This window comes from Zootoca vivipara, chromosome 12 (genome assembly GCF_963506605.1).
Source record: "Zootoca vivipara chromosome 12, rZooViv1.1, whole genome shotgun sequence".
Classification (NCBI taxonomy): Eukaryota; Metazoa; Chordata; class Lepidosauria; order Squamata; family Lacertidae; genus Zootoca; species Zootoca vivipara.
Genome location: NC_083287.1, coordinates 38,429,723 through 38,449,096, shown reverse-complemented (window position 1 = coordinate 38,449,096; position 19,374 = coordinate 38,429,723).

The following is a 19,374-nucleotide window of genomic DNA, read 5'->3' as shown; positions in this document are numbered from 1 at the left end:
TTTTTCAGCAGAGCGCCTACCATATTTGTAAACTGCAACTTCCATAATCCCTGGCCATGTCTTGTGACATGGAGAGAGTTTGTCACAAGGAGGAGGAGAATGAAATGCCCCCATTTGTAAGCAGAAGCAACCTTGCGCTTCAGAGCTAAATCTATGTTGATGCTGCCTTGTAAAATGAACACCAGCCTTTTGTGTGTGTGTTGTTGTTCTCAGATTACTGAAACGGATTTTTACAATTTCCCTCAAACGGATATAAAAGAACGAGTCAACATCTGTAGAATGACATGTGTCTGTATGAAATAAATAATATATGTCAAAAATCCTTAAAAGGCTGCTCCTATCAGAACTGGCACCCTGTTTCCCTGGGAGACAGCTCACCCATTTATCTAAATTATCTTGGTAATATGACAGAGTGATTGCTCACTAATGGCCAGTAACAGTTTTCTTTGTCATTTTCCTAGTCATTACCTCCTCTGAATGAACTCCCGAATAAGCTTCTGAGACACCGTGACTGGAATATCAAGCGAGACTATTCAGATTCAAACTGCTGCACCTAGATATCTGGCCTTTCCTCTCTCACGCCATTTTCATTTATGAAAAATAATACTCTTCCATTACAGAGCCTGATGAGCTTAGGAGATATTTTACTCTTAAACAGATTAGAAGCAGTATTTATTTTTCACAGCTGTCTTCTGTTTTGCTGCTGACACATAATACGCAGTAGCTCCGCTCTCTGCGGCTGTTGATGGTATTTATTGGGGTTTCTTTGCCTAGATGGCTGCAATTTTTCCCTTTTGTTTGGTTTGGATCTTTAAGTCCTTTTGCCCTTTTTGCCGGCTGTGGAGAATTGCTGATTACACAAGCCCGCCTGAATCTAATTTTCCCTGCTGAGTGTTTGAAAAAGCTTTAGCTGAAAGCTGGCACGTGGGCAGCCTACAACTTCTCAAAAGGTTAGTGATCTTCCAGATCTTCAGATCTGGCACATATCTTCCAAGGTTTATTTATATTGATTGATTTGACATATTTATGGGCCATCTTTCCAGCTTTCAAATCCTCTCAGGGTGGTTTCCAATATGTCAACAGTGGCAATAAAATAGCAACAAAGCTATTTGGGTCTCATTTTATGATTTCAAGACTTGGAAGTACCCCCGTGTTTGTTGATTTTTAAAGGTGCAACTATATTTCATATCTGAATAATAGCTTTGGCCCAAATTACCTAAAGGACTGTTTGATCTCTTCTGCTGCACCTCATAATCCGGAGCTGACAGTAACATTTAAACACTTTTGTTCCCCTGCAAATATGGAAATTGACACACAGTCGATTCTGACAGAGATGGGGAATTTGAAGTGAACTCTGGATAAGAAGCAGATTAAGTGTACTCTCCATACAGATTCACCCTTACTAATAACAATTCAGAAGGGGTTCTAGTCTATTGCACATGTAACTTCTTGATTAATCCCACTCTGACACCATGGACCTCGAGTTTAATATTGCAATGACCCAGTTCTGATATCATACCTGTTTTGTGTGCCTCAGTCTTTCAGAAAGAGAGACAGATGCTTTCATCTTGGCATAGTGCATAGCTCTGCAAAAGTTCTGGTTTGTTGTTGCCTGTCACTTCTGCTCAAAGTAAAACTTGAGTTAAAAGTGTGGAGGAGAATTGCTCGTGGTTAGGGTTGTACACCAACCACAACATTCAGCTTGGACCCCAGTTTGCTACTCTGGAAAATAGCCTGTTTTGGCCTGAAGAGCTGTGGAGTGTATCTGAAGAAGTGTGCATGCACACAAAAGCTCACACATATGGCAAACTTAGTTGGTCTCTAAGGTGCTACTGGAAAGAATTTTTTTATTTTGTTTCGATCTGAATCTCAGTTCATAAAAAATGAAGTTTTGCACTTTTGGCAAGTTCTGTTATGGAGAAATTAAAAATAGCTATACTGTTTGTAGTTTTAGACAGATTTTGATTAAATCCTCCTGACTGGATACAGCCTGCTAAATTAAGAACAAATGTGTGTGCTGGGCATCTTGGAAGTTTTATTTTTATTTTTTAAATGAAACATCTAGACTGTTGTGTGTGCGGATTGTTTTTGCTTTTGCAGAATTGGATGAAATTTGCAGGCTTGTTAGCTCTGAGCCTCCATGATGGGGCTTGGGGCTTGGCAGGGTTGGCAAGCAAGGGGCTGCAACCCCTAGCATTTAAAATTGTCGTAAACCTGCCCTGGGACCTTAGGATGAAGGGTGGAAGATAATTTCTTTAAAATGTTAATGCTACTACTAATAAGTAGTAGTACTATTCACCTTATTTCTGTGATTTTAAGTTTTTTTTTAAAGAATATCTGTTTTTAAATATTGTGTTTAATGTTGCAACTCAACTTGGGACCTTAGGGACCTTGAATTACTAATAATATGGGGTAGGATGGGAATGCTCACCTGTGAGGGAGCTGGTCCAGCTTTCCACAAGTAACGACTCCCGACTCCACGTCTGTATATTTACAGCTTTTTATTATACAGGTGGCGCTGTGGTTAAACCACTGAGCCTAGGGCTTGCTGATCAGAAGGTCGGCGGTTCGAATCCCTGTGACGGGGTGAGCTCCCGTTGCTTGGTCCCAGCTCCTGCCAACCTAGCAGTTCGAAAGCACGTCAAAATGCAAGTAGATAAATAGGGACCGCTACAGCGGGAAGGTAAACGGCGTTTCCGTGTGCTGCTCTGGTTCGCCAGAAGTGGCTTTGTCATGCTGGCCACATGACCTGGAAGCTATACGCCGGCTCCCTCGGCCAATAATGTGAGATGAGCGTGCAACCCCAGAGTCGGTCACGACTGGACCTAATGGTCAGGGGTCCCTTTACCTTTATTATACAGATATGTACAAGACAGAGCTAAAGTTTTCATGTCCATTCAGTCACTTTCAGATCCCGGACGTGGCATTCTGTGGGAACGCCTCCAACACACCAGTCTGGGAACCGCTAGTCTCCTCCTCTCTTCCTTACGTTTAAGTCCTCTGCATTGTTGGGGCGACGGAACCACCACCTCCCCCTCTCCTCCCGTGCTGCTCAGGTGCTGCCCGGTCTCTCTAGTGTCAGAGAGCCCCTCCTCTAAGGGCTCTGTACCTGCTTGCCGCTACTGCATGACATTCCCAGACTGCCCTGGCATTGCTCAGAGCTCTCAGCATCAAAGACCCCTTGCGCCTCCTCTGGTAGTCCCCTGACATCACCTGACCTTCAACCACCAGCATTGCCAAGTTTACAGGGAGGGGGAGGGGAGTGGTGGCAGGGAGGTCAGTGTAGGGCACTTGCATTGGCAGACTCAATCCAGTGTGCCAGCCAGTGCACTTACACCATGCTGACCTCACCTCTCTCCTCTCCTTCCTTCTAATTCAAGAAATTGCTGATAAACCAATAGAGTCTCACCTTGCACTCGTTTTGCAAGATAATGACTCGAACAGAACTCTGCAGGTGGCAGAACTCTGCAGGTTCTTAACCTCAGTTCTCTCCTACAAGAGACGAACCGGAATGCTGCATGACTATTGAAACTTTTTAATATATTATTTTATCCTATACTTTTTTCGGTAATTTTATTCATATATATGCATTTGCCTGCGCTCACCCTAAATGTTTGTGGTGTAATTTTTATAGAGATGTCTTGTTTGTGTTTGTGTTTTTGAAATGCAGTTTTTGCCTTTTGTGTTTGACATATTTCGCTTGTGTGGGCTTTTAGCCGCAATAAAGAATCTATCTATCATCTATCTATCTATCTATCTATCTATCTATCTATCTATCTATCTATCTATCTATCTATCTCCTTCCTGGTAAGTGCAATGTCATCAGTGACAGGACATCAAGTAAGTGCCACAGCGCTCCACATAGACCACTACTGGTGTTGTCTACAGGGACTGGTGGAGACTCTCCTGGGTTTTAGTCAAGAGTCTCACCCACCTTTCCTGGAGATGCTAGGGATATAACCTGGGACCTTCTGGCTGCAAGGCAGGTGTTCTGCAACTGAGCTATGGCTCTTCTGAACAGTGAGCTGCCTACCAGCTTCTCCAGTTCCTCGAGTGCCATGTTTATAGGGTCAGTTATTCAATGATGAATAACTGGGGGCAAGCAGGGTGTTCGCTTTCTTTTGCTTTTTGGTTCTCGGAACTGCCTGCCACTGAAGTTATTTAAGGAGCCCCTCACAGCGATTGGCACCTGGATTGTAGCCACATTCCCTGTTGTCTATGATCTGGGACTAATTCATCTTCCTGAGAGTGTTGTATTAAGGGAGAGTAACTGCTACTGCTGCCAAGTCTTGGGGAAAGTGCCTACTCCCTCCCCTTTGTTAAAAAAAAGCCTAATTTGCAAGTAAAACAAGTTTTAAAATGACACCGGCCTGCCAAAAGAGCGACAGCGGAGCCATAGATAAGTATCTCATCAGTGTGTGGGCTGCTTGACCTGAGTTCAAACGTTTCAGAGGAAAACATAAACATTGCCACAAATGGGCAATAAATATGTCACCAGGCCCTGCTAAAAAGCAGCAACAAGGCCCCATTGCTGATAAAGGTTTCCTGATGTCCCCTCCCAAATATATGACATTTGGCCTTTTCAGTGCATGTGAAGATAAAACGAGAGCTATGTCTTGCTGAGTTTTGCAGAGAGAGGAGGAACACAGAAATATGAGTATCTGATAGGACGGTTGACCCCTGATTGCATCCCTGCCAGCGACTCCAGTCTCTGGAAATTTAACAGCATGCATTAAATGTTGTGTAGGTGGCCATAGAGCTGCTTTTGTGCAAGCTGCGCACCATGTGGATTCAGCCAGTCAAATGGAGAATGAGCACCCCAGTTGAATGCAGTGAATGGACTGGCAAAATGGCTCCACTTCACTGTTTTTTTATAGAGCTTTGCATGTGGTGGGGGAGAGAAAAGTGTCCTATTGAATGGACTTTTCAAAGAAGCCATTGACTAACATGGCCCTTGGCACCTGATACACACACACACACACACACACACACACACACACACACAGTGCATTTGGGGGCAAAAAATGGGGTGCTAGTACTAAGCAATAATCTATTTCATCAATAATCTATTGATAAAAGTGCTGTGGGTGCCAGCACAAAACAGCTGACAATTTGTTGAGACGGATGTCTGTCTCAGGAGACAATGGAGGAGTGCTCCTTGGGGGTGAAGTCTACTGTTGGCATGTTGCAGCGCCTGCTATGGCTGTAGAGACCAATATGGGAGAGACATGTTTTCTTGCAGCTGGGGCAGATGAAGGCATCCAGTTGTGCTGCTGCAGATGCACCATGGCGTTTTCTCTCTCTGCGCTCCTCCCGGTAGTCATTCCTTCTCTGGTCACCGCCAACAAAAAAGAAAAGAAAAAAAGATGTTGGTACTCTGTATGGGTGAGTATTGTCACAGAAAAACCATCTATCTATCCAGGGGTGCCAACTTGGATTGGGGGGCCCAAGCATGCCCTGCCCTGCATAATTGATCATATGAGGTGGTGCATGGACAATTTGAAGGGACGCAGGTGGCGCTGTGGGTTAAACCACTGAGCCTAGGGCTTGCTGATCAGAAGGTCGGCGGTTCGAATCCCTGCGACGGGGTGAGCTCCCATTGCTCGGTCCCAGCTCCTGCCAACCTAGCAGTTCGAAAGCACGTCAAAGTGCAAGTAGATAAATAGGTACCGCTACAGCGGGAAGGTAAACAGCGTTTCTGTGTGCTGCTCTGGTTCACCAGAAGCGGCTTTGTCATGCTGGCCACATGATCTGGAAGCTATATGCTGGCTCCCTTGGCCAATAATGCGAGATGAGTGCCACAACCCCAGAGTCGGTCACGACTGGACCTAATGGTCAGGGGTCCCTTTACCTTTACCTATGCACAATTTGAATGGCAATGTCCATCAACTTGGGCCCCCCCTCAAATGTTTTATTGGGGCAGAGGTTGAAGACCTCTTGGGCCCTAAGAGTTGGGTTCTATCTATCATCTATCTATCATCTATCATCTATCTATACTCCACAAATTTGCCCAATCTTCTTTTAAAGCCATCCAACTTGTACCTGAGAAATATCATCAACTGCCATCCAAAGCATTGCTAGCAAAATGTAACTACAATATCATTGCTAATTAGTATTTTTCCTGTGCTGCATTTTAGGAAACGGTCCAGAATTCCACAGCCAAGCCTATTTGAATTCAGAGGGCATATGATTTACAGAGGCATCTTAATCCCTCTGTAAGCATCAAAGAATGGTAAGAAAGAAACAGAATGCCTTTGACTATGCTTGACAGAAATAATGTGACCATCAGTCAGAGACAGACATTTTTAGGATGATGTATTTGCATAACATGCAATGTTACATCCTGGGCTGTGTCAGCTAATGCCTGTAAACATATCACAGTTTCTCACTATTGGGGGGGGGGAGACGGACTCATTTTGGTGTCGTTGCAAGAATTAATCACAAATTCAGCCTGCCATATCCAGTCTGTTTTTGTTTTGTTTTGATTTGATTTAAGGAAAATTCTACAAATGTTTACTCCTGAGGGCTGTAACCTTACAGTGTAGTCCTATACTCAGAAGTAAGCCCTATTGAATCCAGTGGGGCTTACACCAAGGTAAATGAGCATTGAACTGAATCCTCATTCACTTGCAAATCCTAAACAAATTTGTTCCTGTCTTTTGGGCGGTGGGAGGAGTGCATTTCAGATTTCCACTTGCATTGGCTGACTACCAGTTCAGTCGTACACGGTGCATGATCTTCTAGGTTAATAACACACTACCTTCCCTTCAGCTCCAGTTGCCTAATCAGCCTGAAAATGGAGTCCTTGAATAACCTGCGGCAATGCTCACAAAGGCCCATTGTTCCTGTCAGCAGCCATGGCAGTTTCTCAAAGCAAACAAAATTCCAGGATGAAAGCACCAATGTCACATGGAAGCCGAGCCTTCTCATTGCAAACGTGTGTGGGCCTGCTCAGTCTACCCAGCAGTGACATAAAATAATACTCTGCACATGTTCAGAGCCACTCTTTGCTGTAACTTCACATGATAAAAATCCCATTCAGAATAAGTTCTGATCTTACTCAAAGATTTCTAATGGACTTCCTGTGCGGTAACCAGCATAAAGGGGTTAATGCCATAGATTAAGCTGTCCTGCCAGGCTTAGCCAGGTCACTCCCCTTCACCTTGGGAGGAAGGTAATCAAGCCTATTGTTGTACTATCTCTCTGAAGAAGCTCAACCTGTGAGGTCTGAGCTGGTTGTCCCAAGTTCAGACCACATTTATCTAACAAACTTTGCTTTGCTTCTATTGGGCTAGGGCTGATTTACAGTTTATGAGCACAAGAGAAAATACCACTGTGAAGAGATGAGTTATTCTAGCTTGTGCTTCAAGATGTAGAGGGCTGACCTCTTGGCTTCTGATTTCCTTAGGGGTGTTTTGCTCCCTTTTTACCCTTCTGCTTTCCACTAACTCTTCTATTTCATTAGGCTTGGCCTCCAGCCATTTTGAACCTGTAATCAGAAAGAAATGCTCATAGACCCATAGAATTGGAGAGCTCGAATGGACTCTGAGGATCATCTAGTCCAACCCCCTGTAATGCAGGAATCTCAGCTAAAGCATCCATGACAAATGTGGCCATCCAACCTCTGCTTAAAAACCTCCAAGGAAGGAGAGCCCACCACCTTCCAATGGAGTCCATTTCACTGTCAAACAGCTCTTACTGTCGGAAAGTTCTTCCTGATGTTTAGTCGGAATCTCCTTTCTTGTAACTGGAATCCATTGGTTCGGGCCCTAGCCTCCAGAGCAGGAGAAAACAAACTTGCTCCATCTTCCATGTGGCAGCCCTTTAGATATTTGAAGATGGCTATCATATCTCCTCTCAGTCTGCTCTCAATCTGGCTCAGAGCCAGGGGATTAGGGGTCAGACAAAGATGAGTCGTCAGAGGGAGAAGAGGGCGCAGACTGAGAGAAGGAGATGTTGGAAGCTGAAGAGGCAACAGGGTTTAGTGAGCAGGAGGAGGCTGTGACAGAGGCAGGAGTGGAGAGGGGCCAGGGGACAGAGATGAGGCAGGTTGCTGAATAATCCAGGGAGTCTCCCCCTCCTGCTGCAACCAGCTTTCCTCCCCTGTGGTCTCCCAGAACACTCAGAGGTTGGAGCAACGAGAGAGAAAGCAATGGAGTCTTCGGCTGCTGGTAAAGGAATTGGGGGAGGAGCCTTAGAGTGTGGTTGGAAGGCAGGGACTTTCAGTATGGAAAGACCTACTGGAAAGAATTGCTGTGATCACTAGGCCTGCACTGTTTTGTTTCTTTGAATAAAGACTTAACTTCACTGATGCCAGTGCTTTTTATTGCTGACCTGCTCCTGACGTTGGCTCCTGACATCTGCTAAGATCATCTTGAATCCCAATTCTGTCTTCAGAAGCATGGGCTTTCCCTCCCAGGTTGGTGTTACCTGCAAGTCTGATGAGCATTCCCTCAATTCCTTCATCCAAGTGGTTTATAAATATGTTGGACAGCAACAGGCCCAGGACAGAACCCTGTGGCACCCCATTTGTCTTTTTTCCCCCTCTCCCAGAGTGGTGAGGAACCATTAGTGAACACTCCTTGAGCCTGGTCAGTCAACCAGCTACAAATCAACCTAACAATTACCTGAATTTTATCTTTACTGCTAAGGACAATGCACAACTGTAAGTAAAGTGTATTTTAAACTTACCTCACTGTGTAGTCTGTTTCTCTGAAGGATGAGTAACGGAGGCCAACTGCCTCAAGCAGCTGGAATGTATTAAAAGAAGGCTTAGAAGCCTATTCCTATGCTTCACTAAATCTGCCTGATGGGGTTTAAACTCTGTTACTGGGGCTGTTTATGTGCAGGCCCTGTGTTTTCAAAAAACAGGCACCAGCCATTTTTCTTTTGTTTGCTAACCCACACAAGTATGTCTGTAGAGGATTAAATATAATTAATATATTCTCGTAACATTCCCTTTTAAACCAAAAATGTTGCAAAAATGTCTTCCCTTCACAAAATATACCCAGCACAATAAATAGAATCCTCTCCCTAAAATAAATGATGTTGGCTGTGTCATCTATGTACTTCTGTATTTATTTTCCATTTACTGTACTTTCTTATCACCACAATCTTCTGCTTCAGCATTTTTTTCCTCAACAGGAAAAAAAAATCAATGTCAGAACCATTACCTCAACTGTCAGATGATGAAAGAAACCCTGTTCCAAGACAATTTAAAAAACCAATAGACCCAAGGATTCTTCTAAGTAGATACTGTTATTTTTTTTAACTATGAAGTTACAGTTTGTCTTGCTGTCTAATTCACCATACTAATTGCATTTGCCCTTGAAATATGGGTCCTGGCAATTATTATATTTCTCAAGGACTATGAGAGACATCAGAGCTGTTATGGTGTCAGTCAGTATATATTAATTGTCAGTGGTACCTTTTGGGATACTGGTTATTTAAACAAATGATGATGATGATGATGATGATGATGATGATGATGATGATGATAGTCAATCCAAATCAGCAATGGCTCCATCATGAGACTCTTAATCTCAGGGTTGTGGGTCCAAGCCCCACGTTGGGCAAACAATTCCTGCATTGCAGGGGGTTGGACTAGAGGACCCTCAGGGTCCCACCAACTCTACACTTCTATGATTCAATCCCTGGCAGCTAAAGAATCCCTGACAAATGGCCATCTAACCTCTTTTTAAGGAGAGTTCACCACCTTCCCAAGTGGTCTTGTTCCATTGTCTAACAGTTCTTACCACCAGAAAAGTATTCCTAATGTTTAACAGTATGCTTGGCTTCCATTGCCGGTTGTCCAAGGGCTATAGAACAGAATGGAAGCATGCTCTGCTTCTCCCACCAGCCAGGGCACCATGAGTAACTAGAAGGGCACATCCATGGCCTCTCATCATGAATATCATCAAAAGGAGGAGGGAATGAGCAGCATGGACCCATTCATTGGCCAGAGGAGGAGGAATTCTGGGGATCTTGCTCCCTCATCCACCAGAAGGAGCACTCTCTGCCAAGTCAGATCCTTCAGACTGCAGAACCAAAAGGAAACGCAAGGCTCTGGCCCCATCTATCTGCCAAGTGATTAAGGGCTGTTCGCCTGTGTGTGTACATATAAGCATGAGTTTCGAGTATTCCCCCGCTCCCGGCCCACCAGTACTATTGCTATCTCTTGTAATCTGCCCTGAGAACTGGTCATTTGAAAGGTAGAATGCAAGTCTTCAAAATAAATAAATGTTTAATTGCAACAACTAGGGGAATTTTTGGAGTCATTTTGGAAACACCCGTTTTCTATCCTAAAAACCCATTTGATGCAGCAGTATGTATATTTGTACTCAGGTGCACGTTTGACACACTTAATAAGGAAAGCAGACCATGTCAATTTGGAAACTGGAATGGCAGATGTGGCTTAATCATTCAGACGATTCCCATACAGCTGCTGCTGCTGATGTTGTTTCTCTCTCTCATCAACTTATTTCTCTCTCTCATCAAAATTTAAATCCGATGCCAAATAAAACGTTTCTAAGACTCAACCATTAGGCTATAGGGAAGCACTGGAGTTTCCTGCTTATGAGATTGCTATGAGGTTGTAGGCCTGAGGCCCTACTAATTCCCAGATCCAAGAAGGATCCAATTGCTGGAAAAACTAGGCAAATTTATTGGGAAATCTGTGTGAAGTTGGAGGTTAGGAGGAGCAGAGATCAGTTGTGATGCTTCTTTCACCGTACAGGATGCACTTATAGCTCCACTAGATGTCACCGTTGCACCATTCCTTGGATCCTGCCAAGCACACAACCTGCTTTCTAGCTAAAGACCTAATTCTAGGCTTGCCACCTCCCCATTCTGCTGTGACTGTGCACTGGCAACTCTCCATTAGCGGGTAGGGTTTTCCACATACACCTCATCTGGGTATCTTTCCATTAGCTATCAGATAAAAGAGTGCCAAGGGATAGGGGCAAAATTTGATTCAGTTCCCATTTTAAAGCTAACTTTAAATAGAAAATGGGTTGAGATTTATTTTTTCAGAAAGAAGAATAAAGGTAAAGGGACCCCTGGCCATTGGGTCCAGTCGTGACCGACTCCGAGGTTGCGGCGCTCATCTCGCTCTATAGGCTGAGGGAGCCTGCGTACAGCTTCCAGGTCATGTGGCCAGCATGACTAAGCCGCTTTTGGTGAGCCAGAGCAGCACATGGAAATGCCGTTTACTTTGACGTGCTTTCGAACTGCTAGGTTGGCAGGAGCTGGGACCGAGCAATGGGAGCTCACCCCGTCGCGGGGATTCAAACCGCCGACCTTCTGATCGGCAAGCCCTAGGCTCAGTGGTTTAACCCACAGCGCCACCTGTGTCCCTGAATGAAGAATAGTCATCATTTTAATCAACTCATTTATTTACTTATCTGCGCACTACATACGTCTTTATATCCGTATAAAATTCACATTATATTTTTTATAACTATATTGTACATTAGTTTACATATATATCCCACATATATTTCACATATCAAACACATAGATTAGCGTTTGTCATGCAAAGTATGGTGCATAATGAATATTTGTAAATAAAACAAAACACAAACAAATCTGCACTATTTCGCTTCTAAACCCCCTCCTCTTTGCATTTCCAATCTCATTGTGAAGACAAAATCTGCTCCATTACAACCTAAATAAGATGGGGGGGTGCCCCCAGCAGCTGTCTTTCCCCTCTTATTTTATTTATTTTCTTTGAATATTTTGCGCAATGAGTCATCATCGCCTCCCTTGTCCCCCCCCCCCCCAGGGTTTTCTTTTTGGCATCTCACTTTTTCTTTTAAAAATTGCTGTGCAATTAATTCTTCGGTTTCCGTACGAACCCAACAGGTGTAGAATGACTGACACGCCTCTGATAGGCTCCATATGGTTGCAGCTGATAACGCAGCCCTAGAGGATGCTGGGTAATATCTCTGCACGTGTAAAAGGCAGTGGCCTAATCTACTTGCGAGGGGTGGAGGGAAGAAAGAAAAGAAAAGCAAGCCTAGAAGAAGCTGAACAGCGGGGGCAGAGAAAACGCTTGTATAGGCACAGCAGGGGAGCTTTTAGAAAACCTCCTTTGAATGATGAGTCACTAAATATGTAGTCTTTTTTTTTTTACTTCTTGGAAAAATAAAAGAGGATTGAAGAGGGAGCTATTCACTGAACACGACTATGGTCTTAACGCATACAGTAGACTAATGACAGCTCCCCCAACCCCCAGCCACTATATTTTCTATACCAGCCTTTGCCAACCAGGTGCCCCCCTAGATGTCATTGGACACGGCTGGTGTTGGCTGGGACCAATGAGAGCAGGCATCCCCAACCTGCAGCCCTCCAGATGTTTTGGCTTACAGCTCCCATGATCCCTAGCTAACAGGACCAGTGGTCAGGGATGATGGGAATTGTAGTCCAAAACATCTGGAGGGCCGGAGGTTGGCGGTGCCTGGATGAGAGCCATATAGTTCAACATCTGGAGGGCACCAGGTTGGCAAAGTCTGTTGTATGCAATTTAATTCCTTGTCCTTAGAAAGGAAAATCCTAGCATTGATAGTAGGGTGCTGTGTACAGATGCCTCAGCATGGTAGCACAGCCTGGATAGCTCAGTTGGCTAGAGTGTGGTGCTGGTAATGCCAAGGTTGCAGGTTCAATCCCCATATGGGACAGCTACATATTCCCACATTGCAGGATGTTGTGCTAGATCAGCGGGTCCCCAAACTAAGGCCCGGGGGCCAGATGCGGCCCAATTGCCTTCTAAATCCGGCCCGCGGATGGTCCGGACATCAGCATGTTTTTACATGAGTAGAATGTGTTCTTTTATTTAAAATGCATCTCTGGGTTATTTGTGGGGCATAGGAATTCATTCATATATATTTTTCAAAATATAGTCCGGCCCCCCCACAAGGTCTGAGGGACAGTGGACCGGCCCCCTGCTGAAAAAGTTTGCTGATCCCTGGATGATCCTCAGCTTGATGAATCTGTGAAAATACAGGTATATATTTATTTTATTTAATCCACTTTCCTCCCAAAGGAGCCCAGGACTGCAAACAGATGGATCAGGATCCAAACCACTAAACATAACTAGAATGATGGATCTGATCTGATTCCCTCTGTATAACTAACAGGAGTGGCTCTGGTTATGTCCTCAGCCCATTTTTCTGCTTTGGTTATGCCAGTGTTCCCAAAGTAATAACAATAACAATAACAATTTATACCCCGTCCATCTGATGGGAGGGCGGGTGCCACCACTAAGAAGGCCCTCTGCCTGGTTCCCTGTAACCTCACTTCTCTCAGTGAGGGAACCACCAGAAGGCCCTCAGAGATGGACCCTCAGTGTCGGGGCTGTGGGTGATATGCGTATCCTTAGGGGTATGTGAAAGGGTTTCACAGAAGAAATTGTTGATTTCTATAATTCAGAAATATACATTAGTTGCATTCTGCTTGGTATTTTGAAGGAAGGAACAATTGCTAGCAAAACATGCAGCAAAAAGTTGAAGTTCCAGCCAGCCATTCAACCCAATGAATAAAACAAACCTTTTCTTATGAAGAGAAGTTTTGTTTTCGTTTTTGCTGCTCATCTCCGTTTTTTTGGCTTTACATTCAGGCACAGTGCCATCTTCTGGAAAGATGAATAAATCAATCTGCTGTTAAGAAAAGCATTTCCTCAAGCCCTTCATCTCCTTTGCTCTTTGGGAAACAAGGCAAATGATGACTTTGAGCGGAGATGCAATGAAAGCCGCATCTCATTATTTTATTCATTATATCTGAACATCGCTTTTTGCCTAACGTCTCAAAGAGACTTTCAAAATATTAAACTACAGAAGAAGTATAATCCACAGCGCAGAATAAAAGAATAAGTTTGTCCATCAGGAAAAAAACAACAACGTATTTTATTTCTGCTGACTGCTGCAAAAAAAATGGACTATTGCCAAAAGATGGAGATCCCTGGATGTGGACTCGACAAAAAAATGGAGTGAAAACGTTTGGCAATCTGCCTTCAGGGAGAAAGTAGCATGGCAATTTAGAAACAGAAGAATTTGACATGCATCTAAGGAGTGTGTGTGTGTGTGTGTGTGTGTGTTGTTGTTTGTTTTTTAATGAAATTCGGTTTATTTTTACACAATATGCAGTGGCTCTTGAACATGAATTTCACCCTCCTTTGACCATCTCCTAACAACACTCAGCATCCTTAGCAAACTACAGTTCCCAGGATTCATTGGGGGAAGCTAGGACTGTTTAACGTGGTCTAAGAGTACTTTAACTGCATGTTGCAGATGTGGCCTTGGTGATTACTCGTAAAGAGTCGGCCATGTTTAACAACCACTTTCAACTCAAGACTTCCTAATTTAAACTTCACTAATTGTCCTCACGATTTTGGCATCGCCTTGTCCTCGTGTGCTATCTTTGAACAAAGTGTGTGCCTTATCTTTGTAATTAACCATTCGGCATAGCAACAAATCATCTATTAGATGTGAGTCATTCAGCTGGCAAATCAAGCGCCATGTCACCAAAACAAAATTGATTTCCTCCTGACCTCAAGTCAATGACAATAAAAAGAGGTACACAGCTATACTTAATTTTTCCCTGTTGTAATTTGCAGGTGCCTTCTGGGCCCATAATTGGAGGCTGTGGTTTCGGAAGGGAGGAATAAAACACTTAATCCAGTTTGCTGTTATTATTTTCCATTCTGTGGCAACCTGCATTTAAGGTTAGGGTGTATAAATAAACAAGAAGAGGGTATGGATTTAACAGGGGAGACTTTCCTAGAAATGGTAAAGTTCAAGCAGATTTGACCTTTATAAAGATGAAAGACGGGTTTGTTTGTTTTTAAGATTTAAAAAATGGAGTAGGGGTAGCGTTGCCAGACTCAATAGAGCACAGGACTTCTGTGCCTTTAATTGCCCTGCTCTCTTTTGAGTCTGGAAAGCTTAAATAGAAACCAGCAGACCCTTTGTTTAATTTCCAAGCAAAGGGTCTGCTGGTTTCTCTTTAAGGTTTCCAGACTCAAAAGAGAGCAGGGCAATTAAAGGCACAGAAGTCCTGTGCTCTATTGAGTCTGGCAACCCTAAGTAGGGGATGGAGGGACTTGGCACTGAATAAATGAATGACCCTCTCTTCTAGGGATGGGGCAGAAAATTGATTTCATTTGCATTAAGAAATTATCCAATTCACACTGCTCAAACAAATATGTGAACTGAAACACATATATCATTTCAAATTTGCACTTTCCTGAATTTTGCAATGCCGTTCTCCAATCAATGTGTACAGGAATGCATTTATTAGGGGTAGGTTTGCATTAAAATATTACTACTACTACTACTACTACTACTACTACTACTACTACTACTACCAGGGTACTATTCCCATCATATTTCTTCTTATTTCTCCTTTTTGAGATTGAGGAGAAAGTTTTTGTCCATATTTGGGTACCATTTTGAATTAAGATGGCAGACTGAACCTTTCAAAACTACACTGATTCAGAACCTCTTAAGATGCCACCACCAATATTTGCTTCACATTTCATGGGGAATCTCCAGTCTGATACATATGAGTTAGAGTCAAAATTGCTGATAAATTCTATGTAGTTTGGACTTAACCAGGACTATAGGTTTGTTTCTCACCATGCATATTAGATTGATAATGAGCAGCTTGAAAGACAGTAATGTCATAGTGACTGCTGTTGTGAATTGGTCATTTTCTTCTTGGCTTATATACATTTGGGCTCTGCATGGAAAAATCGCTCTTGCATTTCATGGCGTCCTACTTACACACACCCCTTTTTTTACATCGGTCTACCCACATCTCTGTGTATTGAGAATGTGGTTGTTTAGTCATTTAGTCGTGTCCGACTCTTCGTGACCCCATGGACCAGAGCCCGCCAGGCACTCCTATCTTCCACTGCCTCCCGCAGTTTGGTCAGACTCATGTTGATAGCTTCGAAAACACTGTCCAACCATCTCATCCTCTGTTGTCCCCTTCTCCTTGTGCCATCCATCTTTCCCAACATCAGGGTCTTTTGCAGGGCGTCTTCTCTTCTCATGAGGTGGCCAAAGTATTGGAGCCTCAGCTTCAGGATCTGTCCTTCCAGTGAGCACTCGGGGCTGATTTCCTTCAGAATGGATAGGTTTGATCTTCTTGCAGTCCATGGGACTCTCAAGAGTCTCCTCCAGCACCATAATTCAAAAGCATCAATTCTTCGGCGATCAGCCTTCTTTATGGATTGAGGATAATACTGTACTATGCATATGACAAGGTAGGTTCTAGTCAAAGAAATCTTATTCCACATTAAAATGGCTATAAAGCAGCCAAATGGCTGTTCTTATAATAAAAGAGAATCTTAATAAAATTTATTTTTTTCTGGCCAACAGCTATTCCTATCTACAAGGGGGGGGGGAGGGAGAGATGTAAAATTGTCACTTTGCATGAATTTCTTTATTAACTGCAGCCATTTAATCATTTTTAAAGTTATCCCAAGATCCCAATATTCATCAAGAAATGCATTAAGACTGTTTAACATTCAAATGAGACATCTGCTACCGCTCAGATTTTGTTCAAAGTATGCCAATAATTGCCTAATATTTGCATCTCAGAGGGACTGAAATATATACACATAAAAAAGAGTAAAATGTGCATTATGAGTCAAGTCAATCATATTTACTTTACACTTGCTATACAGACTTCTTCAGTACTTCTTCTGCTTTTCAACACATCCCAAATGAATGGGGATTCTCAGAAGTCACAGCACAGTATTTTAAGATACTGGAGAGGGAGGAAATTCCACTGATGTCTTCTTCTTCTTCTTCTTCTTCTTCTTCTTCTTCTTCTTCTTCTTCTTCTTCTTCTTCTTCTTCTTCTTCTTTCCCTCATTCCCAAGTAAAATTGTCTTCCATGAACACAGTCTTAACGGCATGTCTGTAAATGATTGTGGAGGCCAGTTCTGGATCCACACATCCTTCCACAGTGGGGACAAAGGTTTCTGGATGGGAGTTGATTATGGTGGGGACTTGCCCAATGTGCCTTCCTCTTAGCATGTTTCTCCCTTTTGTCCTGAGTTTGAACGTCTTCAAAGTCCATGACACTTTTGGTAAAGGCTGCTCTCCAACTGGAGTGCTCCCAGGCCAGTATTTGCCAATTATGGGTGTTCATACTACATTTTTTTTGTAGCTTCCAGCATCTCTGTAACACTCTCGCTTTACAGTGCAATTCTATACCTGTCGACTGAGATGTAAGCCACCTCCATATGTACTCACTTACCTGGGAGTAAGGCACCTCAGTGTGATTATGACAATGACTTGTGAGGGTAAAATGGGGATAAAATGAGGATAGCCTGCATTAGTGTTGCAGATGCAATGCTTCTAAAATGCAGCATTGATATTAGAGGAAGGAAAATACAACCCAGCCTGGGTCCAGGCCCATCTGTTAAAAAATAATCTGATATGCAACTCCCTTGGCACTCTAAGGAGACTAAGGAAAGAATTTGTTTTTTATGACATAGCTATTAACAGTAAACACGACGCAGGTGGCGCTGTGGGTTAAACCACAGAGCCTAGGGCAGGGGTCAGCAAACTTTTTTCACAGGGGGCCGGTCCACTGTCCCTCAGACCTTGTGGGGGGCCGGACTATATTTTGGGGAAAAATATGAATGAATTCCTATGCCCACAAATAACCCAGAGATGCATTTTAAATAAAAGGACACATTCTACTCATGTATAAACATGCTGATTCCCGGACCATCCGCAGGCCGGATTTAGAAGGTGATTGGGCCACATCCGGCCCCCGGGCCTTAGTTTTGGGACCCCTGGCCTAGGGCTTGCTGATCAGAAAGTCGGTGGTTCGAATCCCCGTGACGGGGTGAGCTCCCGTTGCTCGGTCCCAGCTCCTACCAACCTAGCAGTTCGAAAGCACGTCAAAGTGCAAGTAGATAAATAGGTACCGCTCCAAGTGGGAAGGTAAACGGCGTTTCCGTGTGCTGCTCTGGTTCTCCAGAAGCGGCTTTGTCATGCTGGCCACATGTCCTGGAAGCTGTATGCCGGCTCCCTCGGCCAATAATGTGAGATGAGCGCCACAACCCCAGAGTCGGTCACGACTGGACCTAATGGTCAGGGGTCCCTTTATCTTTACTATTAAGAGTAAGGTGTTCTGCTCCAGCACATGGTATGGTTTTCAAGACAGACAACTCCCCATGTGGGGTTCAAGCTCAAACAGGTTTATTATGGGGTTGCCTTAAGCCCTGGCCCAGAAGCTTCAGCTAGTGCAGAATGCTGTGGCTAGACTGGTGGCAGGAAGGAACAGACTCTTGCCAGCCCATGACACTGGTGTTAAAAGAACTATTAAAAGTCCCCATTTCCCCTTTAGACTCTCCACTCTCAGTTTCTTTCATTCATGCATGCAGAAGTCTGGTGCATTGTGACATCAGAGCAACTCAGCCAATGGCAACAAGTCAGCAAAAGGCACCAGAGCAATCCAGCAGTCCCTACTTGATGTTTCACCACCCTCACTCAGCACTGCTGCTAAATCCTTCAGCACAAATGATACATTTCCACAACCACCCTTTAAACCTTCCTAAAAGTACAACAAACACAACAGCTCTGCTTTCAATCACAGCACTGATCTGGACGCCTCTGGAAAGTCCAATTTTCTTTGAGAAAGCAGGGACACACAATCCCAGCTGCAAAGAATCCTGGCAGGAAGCAATCTTTTTCTGCTGGGGTATTTTCTCTCTCTTCCCTATTTGTTTTTAAATGCTTGCTCAGCCAGCCAGACATCATCTAATATAAGTAGCATCCGACTTGTTCGTTGGGCTTCAAGCTGACCAGGTATAACAAGGTTTTTTTGCTGTTGGCTGATGAATGCCATAATATTTTTTTGCTAGAGAGAACTGTAGCCCTGAAGTGATAGGGTGGAGATTCAGGTGTAGCTGCAGGCTTTCATTGCAAACAATAGAGTTGTAACCATGGATGTAAATGTGCAGTATCAGAGTTCCCTGTTTAGAATAAATTAGTGATATATATATATGCTGGATTTGGAGCAGTAAACGAAAATAGAACAGGGGTCCTTTATTCGCCAGTTCTGCCAGCAAAATCTAACACTCCAGAGGGGAAGGAGTTGGATGTAGACACTGGTGGGTTTTCTTAGACAACAGGAAAAAGTGGCAGGCCTGATAGTCACTGATTGAAGGCTATTGGGCAGCATCCTCAACCGAGGATGCCCACCACAGCACCATACCTGTTGTCTGAATTCTCCCTTTGCCCCATGCAAAAGATTTTCCTGGTCCTTCCACCCTCCCTCTCTACAAATTACATATGGTTTTAGATGTCTTTATGCTTTCATTGCACAAGGAATGGCATCCATGCTCTCTGTGCC